The 17,827-nt window shown below is 43.9% G+C and overlaps 1 non-coding gene across 1 annotated transcript; it reads right to left on the bottom strand.

The window, feature by feature from the left end:
• Positions 1-368: 368 nt before the first annotated feature.
• LOC116640150 lies at positions 369-475 on the bottom strand. Its single transcript, XR_004300977.1, has one exon. It is a non-coding gene; the product is annotated as a U6 spliceosomal RNA (small nuclear RNA).
• Between the last annotated feature and the right edge of the window lie 17,352 nt (positions 476-17,827).

Raw genomic sequence — 17,827 nt, 5'->3', positions numbered from 1 at the left:
TCTCCTGGCAAAATTCAAAGACTTCTTTTTCTCCACTCTCCAATATATATTTTCTTATAAGTATGTCTTGTAAATAAATTCTTGTTGGCATCTCTCTTCCTTTTTAGAAGGAAGATATTATTTATTTTGAATATATGTGAGAAAAGGACATTTATATGAAAATAAATATTTATGAAGATGATGGAGATCTTAAGAATGTGTTTAACTTTTATTTGTATTCAGCCTTATTTATTGAGGAAATTCATATATTCCAAACTGCTTATTGAGTCCTCCCAGACACCAGGCATTGTTTTAGGGCTTCTGGATACAGAAGTGAACCAGAAGGGTTCCTGAGTAGATTCTAGATGTTCCAGAGCTTGTATTGTAGAAAAAATATGGAATGCGTCACAAATTTATGCATCATCTTTGTGCAGGGGTCATGCTAATCTTCTCTGTATGGTTCTAGTTTTAGTATGTGTGCTACTGAAGCAAACACTATGTTTACTTCTTAAATGGCCATAGCGAGACGGAAAATGCTACCGAAGGCCCACTAATATCTGCAAACTATCGGAAAGATGTCAATGGACATTTAGATTTCCTGCTTATTAACCCAAACTCCTGATCATAAGATTATATGGGAAGGGAATATAGAACACAAGCCACAAGAATAGAATAAGCATACATTTTATGATCCTCTGGTGAATTTGAAAACACGGCTACTGGAATCTTCCCACTATGACTCACCTGGCTCAACTCCTCTAGGTTTGCAAAAAGTCTCCATACATCCACATCCAGGAGATATTCATGAGTTTGTAGATATTTTAATGTATTCATGAAGATCTTTTCAAAAAATGCACATTACCTTCTATTTTCCAATTTTGAAACTTGCCCTTTGCAAGAACATTAAACATCAACCTCCTGAGTATAACTTTACAAGACAATGTAGAAATCAGTATTTTCAAGGTTTAAGAATTTTTCTAAATACAAAATGATGACATTTAGGCCCCATAGGACATATGGGAAATGAGCCGTTCTGTACAAAGTCGCTATTGCTTGCTATTGTGAGCCCTCACAACATTCCTGTTGGACATAATCTGTTCAGATGGGCTTTCTCGGCTTCCCGGGGCCAAAGAAATCTCAAAGGTTCTCTTCCTGCCAATGGCACTAACTTGAGACCAAAACAACATTCATACTGAGTTTTCATTTATTCCTTCCTCTGCAAAAGACCCAAATATCTTGTACATTCAGGAAACTAAAAATAGACAACTAATGAGTTAATACCTGATAACTGGGAAGATGTTTAGGTTTGGGTAAAGGCATTAAATATTGATGAAACATTAAGGGAGTCTTTATGTTTTTATTACTTGATCTGATGCTTTTATACAACAGGAAAACTGCAGCAAGTCAAGAAGGAATTATAATTGTCACAGATAACCTGCCCTCATTCTATAAACTAGAGATCAGTTTATTGAAACAGGCTTATTTTGTAGAAATACAATAAAGCATTCAAAGGGACCAATTATTTCAAGGAGTTTAGTGTGAAAAAGCTGGACTTTAGACCATCAATCTTCTCCAGTTTCCACTTCCATATGTTAATGCAATGAATGTTTCTAGAACTTGCATCAGAACCACCTAGAGACCTTGTTAAATCAGAGATTAGTGCCAACTCCCCAAATTTCTGACTCATAGGTCTCTGATGGGGTCTGAGAATATTCTTTTTACTTTTCTTTTCTTTTTTTAAGTAGGCTCCACGCCCAGTGTGGAGCCCAGTGCAGGGCTTGAACTCATGACCCAAGATAAAGACCTGAGCTGAGATGAAGAGTTGAATGCTTAACTCGCTGAGCCACCGAGATGCCCTGCAAATATGCATTTGTAATAAGTTCCCAAGTGATTCTGATGTTGCTGGCCTAGGGATCCCACTAAGAGAACCTCTGACTTAGAGCTTCCCCAAGTCCCATGTACAGGCATCCCTGATTTTCTTGCACTTCACAGATATACCAGATTTTACAAATTGAAGGTTTGTGGCAACCCTGTGTCGAAGCAAGCCCATTGGTGCCATTTTCCAACAGCATTGACTCACTTCATGTCTCTGTGTCACATTTTCACAATTCTCATCCTTTAAATTTTTTCATTATTATTTATTTGTTATGGTGATCTGTGATCAATGATCTTTGATGTTAACTATTGTAACTGTTATAGAGTTCCACAAACCACACCCATATAAGATGGTGAACTTAACTGTAAATGTTGTATTTGTGTTCTGATTGCTCTAATAACCAGCTGTTGTCCATCTCTCTCTCCCTCTCCTCAGGCCTCCCTATTCCTTGAGACAATATTGAAATTAAGCCAGTTAATAATCTTACAATGGCCTTTAAGTGTTCAAGTGAAAGGAAGAATCAACTGATGTGACAAACTTCATTGTTGTCTGATTTTAAGAAATTGTCACAGCCACATCAACCTTCAGCACCCACCACCCCGGTCAGTCAGCAGCCAGCCACACTGAGGCAAGGCCCACCGCCAGCAAAATGGTTCTGACATACTGAAAGCTCAGATGGTGGTTAGCATTTTTCAGCAATAAAGTATTTTGAAATTAAGATATGACCATTGTTTTTTAGACGTACTGCTATTGCACACTTGATGGACTATACTATAGTGTAAAGATAACTTTTATAGGCACTGGGAAACCAAAAAATTCATTTGACTTGCTTTATTGCGATATTCACTTTGTTGTGGTGGTCGGGAACCGAACCCGCAATCTCTCTGAGGTATGCCTGTGGTATTGGTTGTCTGGAAATCTGGCAATATCCAAGTATTTAAAAAACATAATTGTAAGAAATAGAAGTCATTGCTACAGATAAATTGGGAAAATTTAGAAGAAATAGTATTTTTGCTGTAAGATTTTTCGCTTTATAGAAAATTTGGCCACTTAAAAAGACACCGAGTCCTCTGCTATATTTATTTTACCAGCTGATTTAAAAAATATAAGTAACTTTGGGAAACTTGTATTGATTGTGTACAGGGAGATACATACACTGGGACATTTGAAAATAAATAAACTCAAATTGGCCTTTTTTAAAAAAACAGAAAATGCTAGTTTGAAAAGCTTGTACAGCTTACAGTGGGATTAAAAAATTCTGATGCCGTTTATCTGGGCAAGGAAGGTAGTATTGGCCAGGGGGTTAGTGCTCCATAGTGAACGTCTGTTGGATACCACCCAGCTTCAGTCCTTCCGTTCCCTAACATTTCTGCTTTTCACTTCAGTATCTACTCTTCCCCATGCCTTGCATGTGCCATGTATCAAGGTGTCCTTACTCGTAGGGATGTGCTTTGATTGCCTTAAACCAGTTAGCACTTTCCTTCCTTATCAGAGTAGTTGGTTCAGGGGAGGGCATGTGACTGACACCAGTGCCATCAGCATGAAATCAAGACATTGGCTATGAATGCTGAGAAGAGGTCCTCTCTCTCTCTCTCTCTCTGGCCTCAAGGATAGTAGCCATCCTGTGACTACAACAGAAGCCCACCATAGGATGAGGCTGATGCCATGAAAGCCATAGATAAAAGATGGAAAAAAATTTTTGTCCTTGGTTTTGAGTCCTTTGATCAAACCAACCTTGAACTCTCTACCATCTGTGGACTCAACAGCCACATGGGCTGCTAAAATCCTACGTCACTTAAACTCGTTTTCTGTATCCTAATACATATCATCTCTAATTCTCAATTTCCTGAGTGTCTTTGTGGTTTAAATTTTGCTGATAAAGTACTTAACATTGTGACTGACACAATCAGTATTACTCACAGAAGATATTAACTGACGTGTGTATAGCACCTGATAGATTTCAAAGAAAATGAATCTGATTATTGCAGTGATGAGATGTTATGAGATAGCCAGAGATGGTGTTGTCATCCCTCTTTTATAGCTTAGCACAGGGATTGTTAAATGACAGCCTGTGGGATCAACCAGGCCTGCTACCCAAATAATGTTTTATTGTAATATACCAATGCACCACATTATTTCTCTCTCTCTCTTTTTTTTTTTTTTTTTTTACAAATTATCTATAGCTTCTTTGGCACTGCAGCAGAAGAGCTGAGTAGTTGCAATAAGGACCACATGGCCTGCAAAGCCTAAAATATTTACTGTCTGGACTTTTATGGAAATGTCTGCCAAACTCTGGTTTAGGAAATGGAGGACTAGACTTTCCCAAGGTCAAAGTCAGAGGCAAATCCAGAGCTTGAACCCAAGTCTCCCAGCACAGTGTTTTTCCTGTGTAAGAGTAGCCAGAGTTCAAAAGCCTTATGGGCAGAGGCAACCTTGCGGCCATGAGGCTCCTCCCTACGGTCTTGGAGGCAGCTGCTCCTTTCCCATTCTTTGCCCTGAGGCTCTTTGGCAAGGAATTCTCTGCTTGGAACTACACTCGATCAGGGCTGCAGCCCTGCACCACCTCAGGGGCGCCACTTCCCCGGCAGACATCACGAATATGCTGTGTAATCCAACCCCACTGCATGACGTGTGAATGGTTGCCCCAGACATCTGTGACTACGGCCTGACGGCTGCTAAGAAGCATTTGTGGGGCCCCTGGGTGGCTCAGTTGGTTAAGCGTCTGCCTTTGGCTCAGGTCATGATCCTGGGGTCCTGGGATTGAGCTCCCCATGGGGCTCCCAGGTCAGTGGGGAGCCTGCTTCTCCCTCTCCCTTTGCCTGTCCCTCTCCCTGCTCATACTCGTTCTGTCAAATAAACAAAATCTTTAAAAAAAAGAAAGAAAGAAAAAAAGAAAAAAAGAAGCATTCGCTTGGCATTGTCCATGAGGGAATGAGAGCTCCAAAAGAGGGAGCTGACCAAAGATGGGACGGGTGATTTGAGGGTGGTTGTGAACTCCTTGCCCCTAGTAGTGTGTGAACATGGGGTGAGGATAAGGTAGAAGACGATTCATACATCAGATGGGGAGCTGGACTAGTTTACTTAGAAGATCTTACCCAAACCTGAGAGGCCGTGTTCTAAAAAAAGAACAAAGAGACAACCAAGCAACAGAGAAACAAAAATAAATAAGTGCAATTTTCTTTTTTTTTTTTTTAAAGATTTTATTTATTTATTTGACAGAGAGAGAGATAGCGAGAGCAGGAACACAAGCAGGGGGAGTGGGAGAGGGAGAAGCAGGCTTCCTGCCGAGCAGGGAGCCCGATGTGGGACTCGATCCCAGGACCCTGGGATCATGACCTAAGCCGAAGGCAGATGCTTAACGACTGAGCCACCCAGGCGCCCAATAAGTGCAATTTTCTTAAGATCCCCTGAAAGAAGGGACCCTCCCCTCAACTTCCTTTTTTTTTTTTTTTTTTAAAACGGTGGGAGAAAATAAGTCCTCAGAGTCAAATTAATATTTTCCATCTGCCAAAAAGCTGAAAGCCAGCATTACCATCTTAAGAACTAATAAATGGGGGGTGTCTGGGTGTCTCAGTCGTTAAGCGTCTGCCTTTGGCTCAGGTCATGATCCTGGGGTCCTGGGATCGAGCCCCATATTGGGCTCCCTGCTCAGCAGGAAGCCTGCTTCTCCCTCTCCCACTCCCCCTGCTTGTGTTCCCTCTCTCGCTGTGTCTCTTTCTCTGTCAAATAAATAAATAAAATCTTAAAAAAAAAAAAGAACTAATAAATGGTCCAAGAAATAAGTGCATTCACTTGTGAAGAGTTCCCACACGGCCTCTTGCTGCTTTCTCCAGTCTAATCGGTCGGTGGGAAGTTTTTGATGTGTTTCCATGACTTCATTCCAGGTTTTATCCTGTACGTGGGAGAAAAGAGAGAACAAAACCTTTCCACCTCGGTGAGTTGACTTGCAGTACAGCAAGAACAGGCAATTTCCAAAACCATGGTTCCCACTGCAGACCCTTGGCATCCCTCTTGCTAGTGGCTCCTCAAGCTACTCAAAGCACAGAACTTACATATAAGTTAGAAATAAGTTTCCTCTCTCTGTGTGACTTTGAGATGCCATTTCCTCCGGATGCAAAGCAATGGGCTGCACAGCATACATACATTGCTTTTTGTTTAAAAGGAGAAGAAATTCAGATCGATGTTGTTTTGAATTATGCTTCAGAATTTCATGAGCCCTTTTCAGTTTATTGCAAAAAAACCCCACAAAAAACCAAAAAACAAAACAACCCCCCCCAAAACCCCTCAAAACCAAAAAAACCCCCACAAAACCCCAAAACCCTCAAAGAACCCAAAGCCAGAACTGGACACTCTGATCCAGGTTCCACTGGCCATGCCTGTTGAACTATTGAAGAATCATGAAATAAGAGTTTTAACATTTAAAGAGACCTTTAGAAGTTGTCTTACCGAAAAAGACCCAGACAGGTGACTAACGGTAACAGCTTTTGACATTTGTACTGGGCCTTCTGGTCTACAAAGTGCTCTTCCAACCATTACCCTTGTTAAGGTAAAATCGCTTCCCTGGGCTTCAGCGTGCATCCGGGAGAGCAGACAGGGTTCTGCGCAGCCGCGGGGCTGTCTCCTGGGCATTGCTGGTATTAAGAACAAGGCAATAATCTGACAGCTTAAAATAATGACTACCACAACAACCAAAAGACGCCTTGCTGTGGCAGCCAACGAGTTCTGAGCTACTGAAGGCCGTGGAGCTCACGGGCTCTGAAGTCTGTACTTCACAGAGGACAGGCAGCTTCCAGATGGGATAGGTGCTTGTGTTTGTCTTTGCCCTGCTTAAAGATCATTAGAAACAGGACTTTCAAGCCTGAATTCTTTAAGGGCACAACTTTAGTGGCCTCAGTATCTTCCATTCACTCTCCAATATGCATGGGAACAGACTGCACATTTTGTCTATGAGCCACTAACAGGTGAAAAGCCATTTCTGAGCCAGGGTCTGACCCACAGAACCACAGAATGTGAGACCTGGAGGATAGAAGCCAGTGAGGATGTCTAGTCCAAATGTCTTGTTTTACTTGTGAAAAGACAAAAATCCAAAGCTCAGGACAGTCATACAGCAAACATAAACTTCAGTCTAGCACCCGCCCTGTGGGTGGGTGATGGACCGTCCTTCTCAATCCTAACTTTTCTAAATACTGGATCACAGCATCTTACCATCAGAGGTGCTTCAGATGTGTTAGTTCAACTCATTTAGCAGATGACTAAATAAAGCCCAGACTGTTAAAGGCACTGCCCAACATGATAATTCTCTGCTACAGAATACCAGAATATTCTAGAAACTCTAGTTTCCTTAGAATGGAACCACCCACTTATTTTTGTTATAATTTTTATTTTCAATAATATTAGTTTTAGAAACCTGATTACAAAGGTTATTGCAGAAAATCTGAGAAACAAAGAAAAACACACAAAATCAGTTACCCATAATCTCTACACTTAGATAACAGCTGAAAAACTTTTTCTGAATATATTTATAAGTAATTTTGGTGGTGTCGTATTTACACATCCTTTTGTAACTTGACTTTTAAACTTCATATGTTTGACCTTTTTACATTTTTTTTTGACTCATTCAGTATTCTGTTGCAAAATCATGAATTGCCCACGTAAAGAGTTCATTTTACCAACTGAACCAGGAAGAAACTCTCATAACAATGTGGAAGGCTTTCTAAAGTCAACTTGGCTGTGTTTCAAATAAGTGTTTACCACAGATAATTTTTTAACTTGTTCTATAGCCTCAGGCATGGTGCATGGTGCTTGACGGTGGATCTAAGCAGTTTGGTGGAAGCTACTCAACTTGATGGGTTGTGAGCAAAAGAAAGCATGGATTATCTGTTCTTGTGGTTAGACGGCTCCCCGTGTATCTGAAAGGAGACCTGTAATAGTTCTAGAATGTGCTCAGGGGCCGTGGCTGGTTCTTCTGGTAGGGTTATGGCACCAGAGAAAGAAATCTGTTAGAGGCTTATTAGCTTCCACATTAGCAAAGGAATCTTACAGCTAGCTGGAGGACTCCTACAGCAATTGGGACATATGCCTTTTGTTGATGTCTGAAACCATAGTGACTGCATGTTGTGGAAATTAAAAAAATCAGCAGCCAGTTGGAAAATAAAGAAACTGAGACAATAGAAGCAGTGTTGGGGCTGTGGGAAAGTGGGCGCCAGCCCTCTATCTTGAGGGGCACTCACTGTTACTTTCCATGGGTCTGACCAACCTTCTGACCAAAGCGCCGGGCAGACATACCAGTGAGGAGGGAGGGGACAGTCCTTCCAGAGGTCACATTAACTCTTTAGAGTAAGAGACCCATTGCTGGGGGCAATAATAACTAAGAAGTAGATGGGATGGCATTTGCAGAGGCCACTGGGGTCACGGAACTGGAGCAAAATGGACACAGGCGAGTGTATACATTTTGGAGTGGTTGACAAAGATGGCATTGAATTGGTGAGAACAGGCACGGTTTTTCATAGAGCTCTGATGAGAGAAAGGAAAGAAGCCTGTCCGGGCCTGGTCATGGAGCCCCGCATTTGGAGAAGCAGGGCCATGTCAGGATGGAAACAGACTCAGAGCTGGACTGTCTGGGACCGCTGGGTGCCAGTCCCCTCCTCACCATTTAAGAGCGATGTGACCTCAAGCAAGCTATTCAACCTCTCTGAACCTTGGTTTACCCATTTGCAAAAGGGGGATAGTAAAACAATATGTTTATTAGATTCCTGTGGATTATCACTTCTAGAGATACGAATTCCTTGATAACTAAGGCTCAAAAGACGAAGGAGCAAGTAGACAGGTTGATTTTAAAAGGAGGAAATATTATATCCTTTTGAAAATGAGTCTTTAAGAAATGAATTTCCCTTCATTATGGAGAACATGTGCTGAAACGTTTTGTCATTCCACTAATTATTCTCTTTGTGAATCTCCACCACTGCCTACCCACCTCCAACACTGTGCAAGCCATTTAGCACATTTTTTTTTTTTCTAATTTACATGTCAGTCCAACCTTCTTAATTGCGAGCTGGTGATGGGAATGTTGGTGCGTTAGCTATCTATCTAGCCTGGTGCTTGGCATGAACGGTCACCTAGTGCACGTGGAGCATGTTGCTTCTTTAGGGGGAAAGATAGATCTATTAAATCTAAAAATAGATTGGTCATCTTAGAGGATTGCACTTGTAGGAGGATCCCTTCCTTATGTAGGTTTCTCCCTTCTGATAGCACGTTCTCTCTCCCTGGCAGCTCTTTGAGCTTCCCTGTTCTGGAGGAGAGCTGGTGGGAGATGCCCCTTCTCCTGGGACCTCAGACTTGACTGGTAACCAGCCCTGCCTCCATTTATATGATGAAAGGCAGTCTCAGAACTGCCAGGAAAACCGTCAAATCGTGTCCCTCAAGAGGGGCAAAATGAGAGTGACCTATGAGCAACAACCCTGGTGACAGATTTTTACTAGTAGTTTCTCATTTGAAACTTGTAATGTCTAGGCTGTGTCCCTACAAACTGAATGTTTGGGTCCTCTCAAAATTCATATATGAAAGCCCTAACCCCCAAGTGTGATGGTATTTGGAGATGGGGCCTCTGGGAGGTAATTAGGTTTAGATGAGGTCATGGCAGGAGAGCTCCCATGATGGGCTCTGGGCGCTTATAAAAAGAGGAAGAGACAGCAGTGTGCTCTCCCTCAGCCATGTGAGGATGCAGGGAGAAGGTGGCCACCTACAAGCCAGGAAGAGAGCCCTCACCATAACCCAACAATGCTGGCTCCCTGATCGTGGACTTCCCAGCCCCCAGAATTCTGAGAGAGAAATATTTGTTGTTTGGGCCACCCAGTCTGTGGTAGTTTGTTATAACACTCCAAGCTGATGAAGACACTCATGCAAATTTTTTATGCTTGAAAGAGTTATGTGAAAGTCATTCATACATTCAGTTATGAGAACGGGTAGTTTTCCAAATCCTCACTAAAATCATACTACCAATAGTATGGCCAGTTACTGATTGAGTGTTTGCCACATGCCCAGCTCTGGGGTAAGCTCCACAAACATTATTTGTCTCACTCTTCATGACCACCTTCTGAGGCTGGCACTATTACCATCCCTTCTTTACAGGGAAGGACCTGACGCTGAGGGAGGGTAACCCATTTGGCCAAGGTCACAGAACAGTAATTGGAGCAGCATAGCCTGGAACCTCAGAGGGCTTTTGATTTGGCTACAGGACTTAAAAAAAAATATCAGTGTGTGTGTGTCCACAGATGACAGTGATTGGAGGCCATGTGGGCAGATTTTTTAAAAAAGATTTTATTTATTTATTTATTTTGAGAGAGCGAGCACAAGCAGGGGGAGCGGCAGACAGAGGGAGAAGCAGGCTCCCCACTGAGCAGGGAGTCCAGCATGGGGCTCGATCCCAGAACCCTGAGATCATGACCTGAGCCGAAGGCAGATGCTCAACGACTGAGCCACCCAGGCGCCCCTAGACTTTTTTTAATAGAATGAGGCACAGCCACTACCCATAAGGCCCTACTGCTCCGCGGGCTGCAGGTGTATAGACACTGCGAGGAAGCGTGTCTGAAGGAAAGTCTGGCTGGCGGCCAACCCTTGTCCTATGTAGGAAAGAATCAGGGATCATTGATTTCAATTTATAACTCTTCAATAATTGATGGAACCAAGAATGAATTTTAAAAACCTCCTAGGACTAATCCAAGTGGCTTTCCCAGAAATAGATGTGTATTTGTGGAATTCACTTCTGTAATATCTCATTAATTTTTCAGTGTTCACAAAGGGCATGGCGATGATCGCAAACCGGGGCATACGCTTGTGCAAGTCTGCTTCAGCGAGTGAGTCGCTTCCTAAGCTGTATCAAGTTACAAATTTGGAGTTGTAAAGCATCACAATACTAGAATTGCTTGTTTTCTTGTAGAGCTCATTAGCCACCAGCAATTAGCATCTTTTGCTGCACAAAATGGCGTCACTTGGCATGTTCTGCAGCCACTAACATGGAGGGGATGATATCATGTAAATGCCACGTGCCATCTGCTATCACGTAAAGGTAAAGTAGGATGAAAGGGCTCTTCATCTCTTAGTTTCTTAGCTACGAGAGGCTTAATTAAAACAAAAATGACAATGCACAACCCTCACCACTCCTGTCTTGGAGAAAGGCCATCTTGGTTTTTTGGATTCTGCTGAGTGAAATTAAAGCAAATATATTAGTACTTCAAGGAACTGGTGACAGATCATTACAGTACTTTCCTGCTTTTTCAAATGAGCCCAACAGAATTTATCCTGCTTTAATTCTCCTCTTGAGAGTCACAGAATGAATATTTATATTTATGCAGATGAGCAAATAAGGCACTGTCGCAACCTAAAAGTTGGCCTCCTATTGCTACTTTGAGGTGATATTGTCCTGCTTTTTAACTAGATTATTATTTAGCTTTTTTCCCCCTATCAATTAAAGAGAGATTTATAAAATGTAATAAAGATGTCCAGTAATTCCTTTGAGACAGAATGTCATGTTTACACCTTGCCGCCAAAAACCATGCCAGCATATGCAACTTCAGTAGCCTGACCACACGTGATACATGGAGATGGCACTGACCTGATAATCCCCAGGTGTGGCTGGGAAGACCCCGAAATAGGGGACCATCAATCCATGTTACCCATCTTTATTCTGGGGCTTTTTGTCCCTATTGGCCATCATCCAAAATAGTCCTTAGGAGTTTCTTTAAGTTGCAAAGAAAGTCATTATCCAGTAACACATTTTTGTGATGATTAGGACGTAGAGATTAGATTCTGGCCTCTTGATTTTTTTATGTCATCTGCATCACCTTGTAATGCTAACTCAGAAAAACCTGGGAATTGTCTCTTAGGTTTAGGCGAAATGGTCTGGTGGCTCAATATACAAACGGATGTCTTCTGGGTCTATCTCCTTTCTATTAAATTCATCAGGAGCCTCTGCATAATACTTCCATCAAATGAAAGCAATTACCCAAGCAGCATTTACTACAAAGGATGTGCTTGGGGGACTTTTCCTCCTGGAACCCTGAAAGGCAACTGTCTAGCTGATTATCTCGCTCATTCTGACCACCTTATTGATCTTTTTAAAGGAGAGATTAGTTGGAATCTCCCTTAGGGACAAATCAGCTTCACAACTCTTAGCCCTCAAATGCCTGGTGGTAAATTATGTCCAATTTGAACTGCAATCATTGGGGTCTCTGGTCTTAGCAATTTCTCTCTGCTTTTCTAACTCTGGGGATAATTTTAGGGCCTTGGGAAAGATTCACAAGTATTCAGAAGGAGATTTCAAGTCTTTATTGAATCCCACAATCTTATCATCTGCATTAAATATTAAGTTTTGGTGAATCAGAATCTCTATTTCAACAATGTCTTTAGGTGACACATTTGCACATCAAAGCTTGAGAAGCATTGCGTGCACCATGATTTTGAGACTTAGGGACTCTATTTTAAACCCCTTGAGAAGGGGGTAGTGAGGGGTATGGTGGAGGATGTTGCATATCTTTCGTATGTGGTATTTACTATGATGCTGGGCACACAACAAAGAACAATTAGTATGATTTAGAAGCACCGGGCATGGTGCAGACTTTCCTGGGCTCCTTCCAGCCATAAATGCAGGCAGAGCCAGGTCCCGCTCAGGTCTGAGGTCCCATGGGAAGGGGCATCTCCCACCTGCTCTCCTGAGGGCTCCTCCAGAACAGGGCCACCATAGGGCTGGATGGGAGATAGAAATAGGACTTTGTTCCTTGGTATGGGGGTCATCAGAATCACCTGGAGGGCTTTTTAAAAAGACAGATTGCTGTTTGAGGGGCTCCACCCCTAAAGTTTCTAATTTCAAAGGTCTGGGCTGGGCCCCAGAATCTGCATTTCTGACAATTTCCCAGGTTCATAAGGAAGATCCTGTGCTGGGACCACCAGCCTTTGGGAAACCTTTCAAGGGATGCTGTGTTTAGAACTAGCTCTCATTTCTAGGGGCCTGTCCTTGAGTAGATCACGTAACCCCTCTTGGTTGGTTCGTTTGCGTTATTACGTCTTGTGAGACAATACGTCTTGTTTGGGTTGTTGTATCGTATAAGGCGGTAGAGGTGAAAGGGATCCCCAGAGAGTGAGGAGTAAACAAATGTTAGTTGTGATTTATTCATTCGTGGCTTCCGGGCCCCATACACAGACACTGCTGGCTGTGCTTGCAGTGGGGGGCTGATGCGAGCGGGGGTGCGGGGTGAGGGGGGGCTGATGCGAGCGGGGCTGGGGGGGGGGGGGGGGGGGGGGGGGGGGGGTCGTGGTCAAAAGCCTAGACTCCGTTTGTCTGACTCGAACCAGTTGAAACCACAGCTAGGTCACTTCTTTCTGAGTCTCACTTTCCCCCTTTGTGGATGAGGAATGAACGTGGTGGTTTTCCAGCGGGGGTGCCTGGGGCCCGGGGCTTCTGGGACGCCTAGAAGGTGAGCCTGTGGGCCCCGCCCTGGCTTCCAGCGATGCAGTCCACCTGGACTGGATTTCCAAACAAAGATGCTTTTGTATAAAGGGCTCCGCTAAAAAGAAGACCAGTTTAAAAACTACCAGGAAGGGGGCACCTGGGTGGCTCAGTGGGTTGAGCATCTGACTCTTGATTTCGGCTCAGGTCGTGATCTTGGGGTGGGATCCAGCCGAGTCCGGTGTCACGCTCCGCAGGGAGTCTGCTTCTCTTCTCCCTCTCCCTCTGCCCCTCCTTCTGCTCCCTCTCTCTCCAATAAATCTTTAAAAAAACAAACAAACACCTGAAGAATAATCTTTAGCTTTCAAAGTTCACCCTCAGAATCATGGAGGATGTACCCAGAAGAGCACAGTTGTTCTTTTCTTTCACAACTGAGGTGAAGGGGTGGAAGATTTCATCCTCAGGCTGCCTCTCATCGGCTCTAACAGCGATCTGTTGTCACCGAGACCTGTGCTTCCACCTGCCACCACCCTGGAGGGAAGACAGCGGTGCCAATGTGAAGGCCAGGAGCGGGGTGGGGGTGGCATTCCAGCGAAGATGGGAAGCTGCCCCCCAGCGCAGAGAGAGCATTCTGCCCCACAATGGTGCCTGTCACTGGTGGACCTGTTCTAGGTCCTAGGCTCCCGGGGTAAATTATTTGACAAGAGGAGCTTTGGAGAGAAGGCCCATACCTTATCCATCTCTGCAAGTTAGTGCCCGATTCCAAGACGGCTATTCAGCTGGCTCCAGGAATTCACAGTGGGCGCCTGTCCTAATTGGTGAGGCATCGGTTCTAAGTGGTTAGGGCACGTGTTTTACTAGCTATGAAGTACTTCGGAAGCCTCCTCCCCTACTCGTTACAATGGCTATCCCCGTAGCAGGCATGCAATGAAAGGAGGCTGGGCAAAGGGGACCTGAATTCAGTAGCAGAAGTGGGTGGCGCAGGGAATCGGCAGCTCCATCGGACACCAGGAGACCCCCAGGGAACAGCTCAAGTCCAGGGAAGGTGAGCACCACAGAACTCCTCCTCTGCTCCTAGGACCTGTGCTCCAGAGATGGAAGGACAGGGCTTCGAGCTGGCACGCAGGGAGGGACATCACTGAGACCTCCGCTGGGCATCCGGAAGTGTCTACCGGCAGCCTGATTACGCCCGCATTCTTAGAAGGACTTGGAGGCCACTCCAGGCTCCAGCTCCAGGCCCAGGCGGGCTGTGATAACCCCCCTCCCCCCGCTCCTCCCCCGCCATGTACTCAACACCATTTGGAACCTTACTGACTGCTCATGATTTTGACTAACCCCCAAACAGGGGAGCTCACCTGGAAATGTCAACACAAACATCCCTGAAGTGTTCTGGCTCAGAGGGATACCAGGAGAGAGCCCTCAAGCACCGAAGGGCACGTTCCCTGCCAGTGAACTGCCCCAGGGGTGAGCAGGATCCGCGGATGCGGCCGCCAGCGACCCTCGTCCCCCGAGCTCCCCAACGTGTATGCGGGACTGAGTCCCTCCTGGCTTCAGACCCTTCAGTGGCTCTTCATCTCCTACCAGACAAACATGTTTTTAAAGTATACACATAAGCCTCTCGTGATCCCAGCCGTGTATCTGCCTGATATTCCTTTACTTTGCAATTTATTTTCTGGAAACAGGGAACGGATCATCATTTCGGCACAGAACAGCGCACACGCTGGTGGCTGAGCTGCCAGTGCTTTGCCCTCTCCCTGCCCTCCCCAAGCCTGTCCAACTCCTCTCATCTTGTGAGATTTAGGGCCATGGAGGATGATCTGTTAAGTAATTTAAAAGGGAAAATACTTAGATAAAATTCAGCTGATATTTATCGAATTATCCGTGTTCCCTTGAATTTTAAAACCTGTTTGGATTTGCCCTTTCTCGGCTCTTCTCTCTCTCTTATTTTCACTGGAAAACTGTCATGTAATGTTGCCGACGCCGCTGGGGGCTGACCCAACGGGCGCGCTCTCCATTTTTCTTGCTCTGAAGACCCTGCTCTGCTCGGGTGACGCGCTGACTTGCTCCGCCTGCAGGTGGCAGAGCCACGTGACTCACATACAGCCACGAGATTTAAACCGGAGGTGCGGAATGTGGCTTCTGGAAACACTTTTTCTCGAAGGGGACAGAGCTGGCTAGCTTCTTCCTTTTTGATCTTCGCCCTTCCTGTTGTCTGGCATGTGGCTTGATATCTGAAAGTATACCAGGGGTCTTGCGAGGGTAACAGCAGAACAGGAACGCAGAAGGAGTCTGGCAGGTTGCTGACATCTGGTCTGGCCTGGGCTCTGGTCATATTACAAGAGAAATACCCTTTATGGGGCGCCTGGGTGGCTCAGTCAGTTAATTGACCGACTCCTGCTTTTGGCTCAGGTCATGATCTCAGGGTTGTGAGATCAAGCTCTGCATTGGGCTCTGGGCTGAGCATAGAGCCTGCTTAATATTCGTTTCTCTCCTTCTCCCTCTGCCCCTCCCTGCCAGCCCCCCTTGTTCGCTCTCTCTCTCTCAAATTAAAAAAAAACAAACCCTTTACTCATTTAGGTCATTCTAGTTGAAATCTGTTCCCTGTAGGCAAATGCTATCCTACCTGACACAGAGCTCCCCATCCTGGACTTCCTTCTCCAAGAACAAGGTCATGTTTTGGCATTGTGATGTCCTGTGACTTTTTTTTTTTTTTTACCACATGTTTTATTTATTTATTTATGATGAGGTTTCATAATAAGATCATTAGAGTTACAACTTCTTAGAACTCTCCCCTTCTTGCTATTTTCCAACCCAATACTTATGGTGGTTATGAGGATAGAGAGGGCTAAATTAGGTAGGCATTGGAAAAGTTACAGTAATTTGAATGGGAAATATATTCTAATTTCATTGGGTATAGAATGTTGAGACTGATACATAATAAATGAACAGTATGCAAATCCAGCCAGGAATTTTCACAGTGCTATTCAAAAACCATTAGATAACATAAAATACTGGGAGCCCTACAAGGTTCCCCTGAAAAGAAATATTAGCCGCTTCCCCAACAAATTTATCTTTTTCTTGATAAAGACCCTACAAGCATATAATGAAAGAGTTGGTATTTAAGGGCTAGATGAGCCTGAATTGGATGGGGATTGGAAAAATTACAATATGAGTGAGAAATGTAACCTAGTTGGACTTTGGGGAAAAGGTTTACCCTTGAGTTTGAACTCTAGATGTTTCACAATCTGGTGAGTGTTAGGTGTTTGGTAGTTTCCTGAGATTCTATAAGCTAATCTTCATATTCCCTGGAGACCTCAGAGAGGGTACAACTATTGGTGGACTAGAAGGACTGGTCTTCCTGGCCACGTCTAGGCTGGCTTATCTCTTATGCTTCTGTAGTTTTCTGGAGTGATGGTTAAGAATGTGGAGACAAATTGTCTGGATTTTAATCTCAGCTGTGATTGAGCAAGTTAATAACCTCTGTGGGCCTGATGTTGCCATTTGTGAAATGTAGACAATAATGATATTTATCTATTGTGTGAGGACAGTCGAAGTTAATCAATATAAAACACTGAGATCAGTGACTGGAACTTAGTAAGCTGTCAGTAAAAGCTATTATGTTGATTATTGAATATACTGTGGTATAACGTTCTATTTATGTGTCTCTTTATTCCACTAGATTGCTGACTCCCTCAGTACAAGAGACATGTCTTATTTCTTGATGTGGTGGGTGCTCATTTAGTATTTAAACCATCATTCTTAATGCACATGAGTGAATGAAATACTCCTCTGATATTGTCCTCCTTTGGGAGAAGTATCTTACTTTACAAGGTATCTTACTTTGCAGATTTATGTCTTATCTGCCCCACTTGCCCTAAGCTCCTAGCTCCTATTCTAAATCCCTCTGTTTGGTAATAACATAACTCAATAAACATTTGTTGAGTAGATGAAACCATAAACAAACCCTCACATACCCAGAGTCATCATTGTCAATTCCTGTCACGAACTCCTGCAGAATTTGTACTCCAGTGACAGCAAGCTGCTCACTGTTCTTTAAATGTGCCCTGCACTTCACGTCTCCACACCTTGGCTCAGGTATTCCCATCTGCCTGCCTATCTCCACTTTGCCTGGCAAACCCACCTTCATCTCTAAATTCTTGGAGACTCTTGGACACTCTTCTCCAGAAGTCGGCTCTGATCCGTTCAGGAAGAGCCGTCTTTCTCTCTCCCTCCCTCTTCCACCCCCACCTTGTCTTTCTACTCTATAATGATTTCATTGAAGACTCATACTGTGTCTTATATATTATAGAACCTAAGCACCTCGCCTAGCACTTGACATAGAGCAGGGATTCGAATAAGCTTCTTAAGGAATAGGCAAGTTGACCATTAGAATGATACACAGACAGTCCTCAAATGAATGTGCTTTTCTATTCTAAGTCATAAATAAATAATCACATGCATTTACAATAGCAAAGTGCACTATCAGTCCCTCCCCCCTCATTAGAAGTGGTTAAATTACTCTATCCATTTCC

Source organism: Phoca vitulina, unplaced genomic scaffold, assembly GCF_004348235.1.
Source record: "Phoca vitulina isolate PV1807 unplaced genomic scaffold, GSC_HSeal_1.0 scaffold19, whole genome shotgun sequence".
NCBI lineage: Eukaryota > Metazoa > Chordata > Mammalia > Carnivora > Phocidae > Phoca > Phoca vitulina.
Note: the sequence above shows the minus strand (reverse complement) of the source record. Positions and strands in the feature narration are given on the sequence as shown.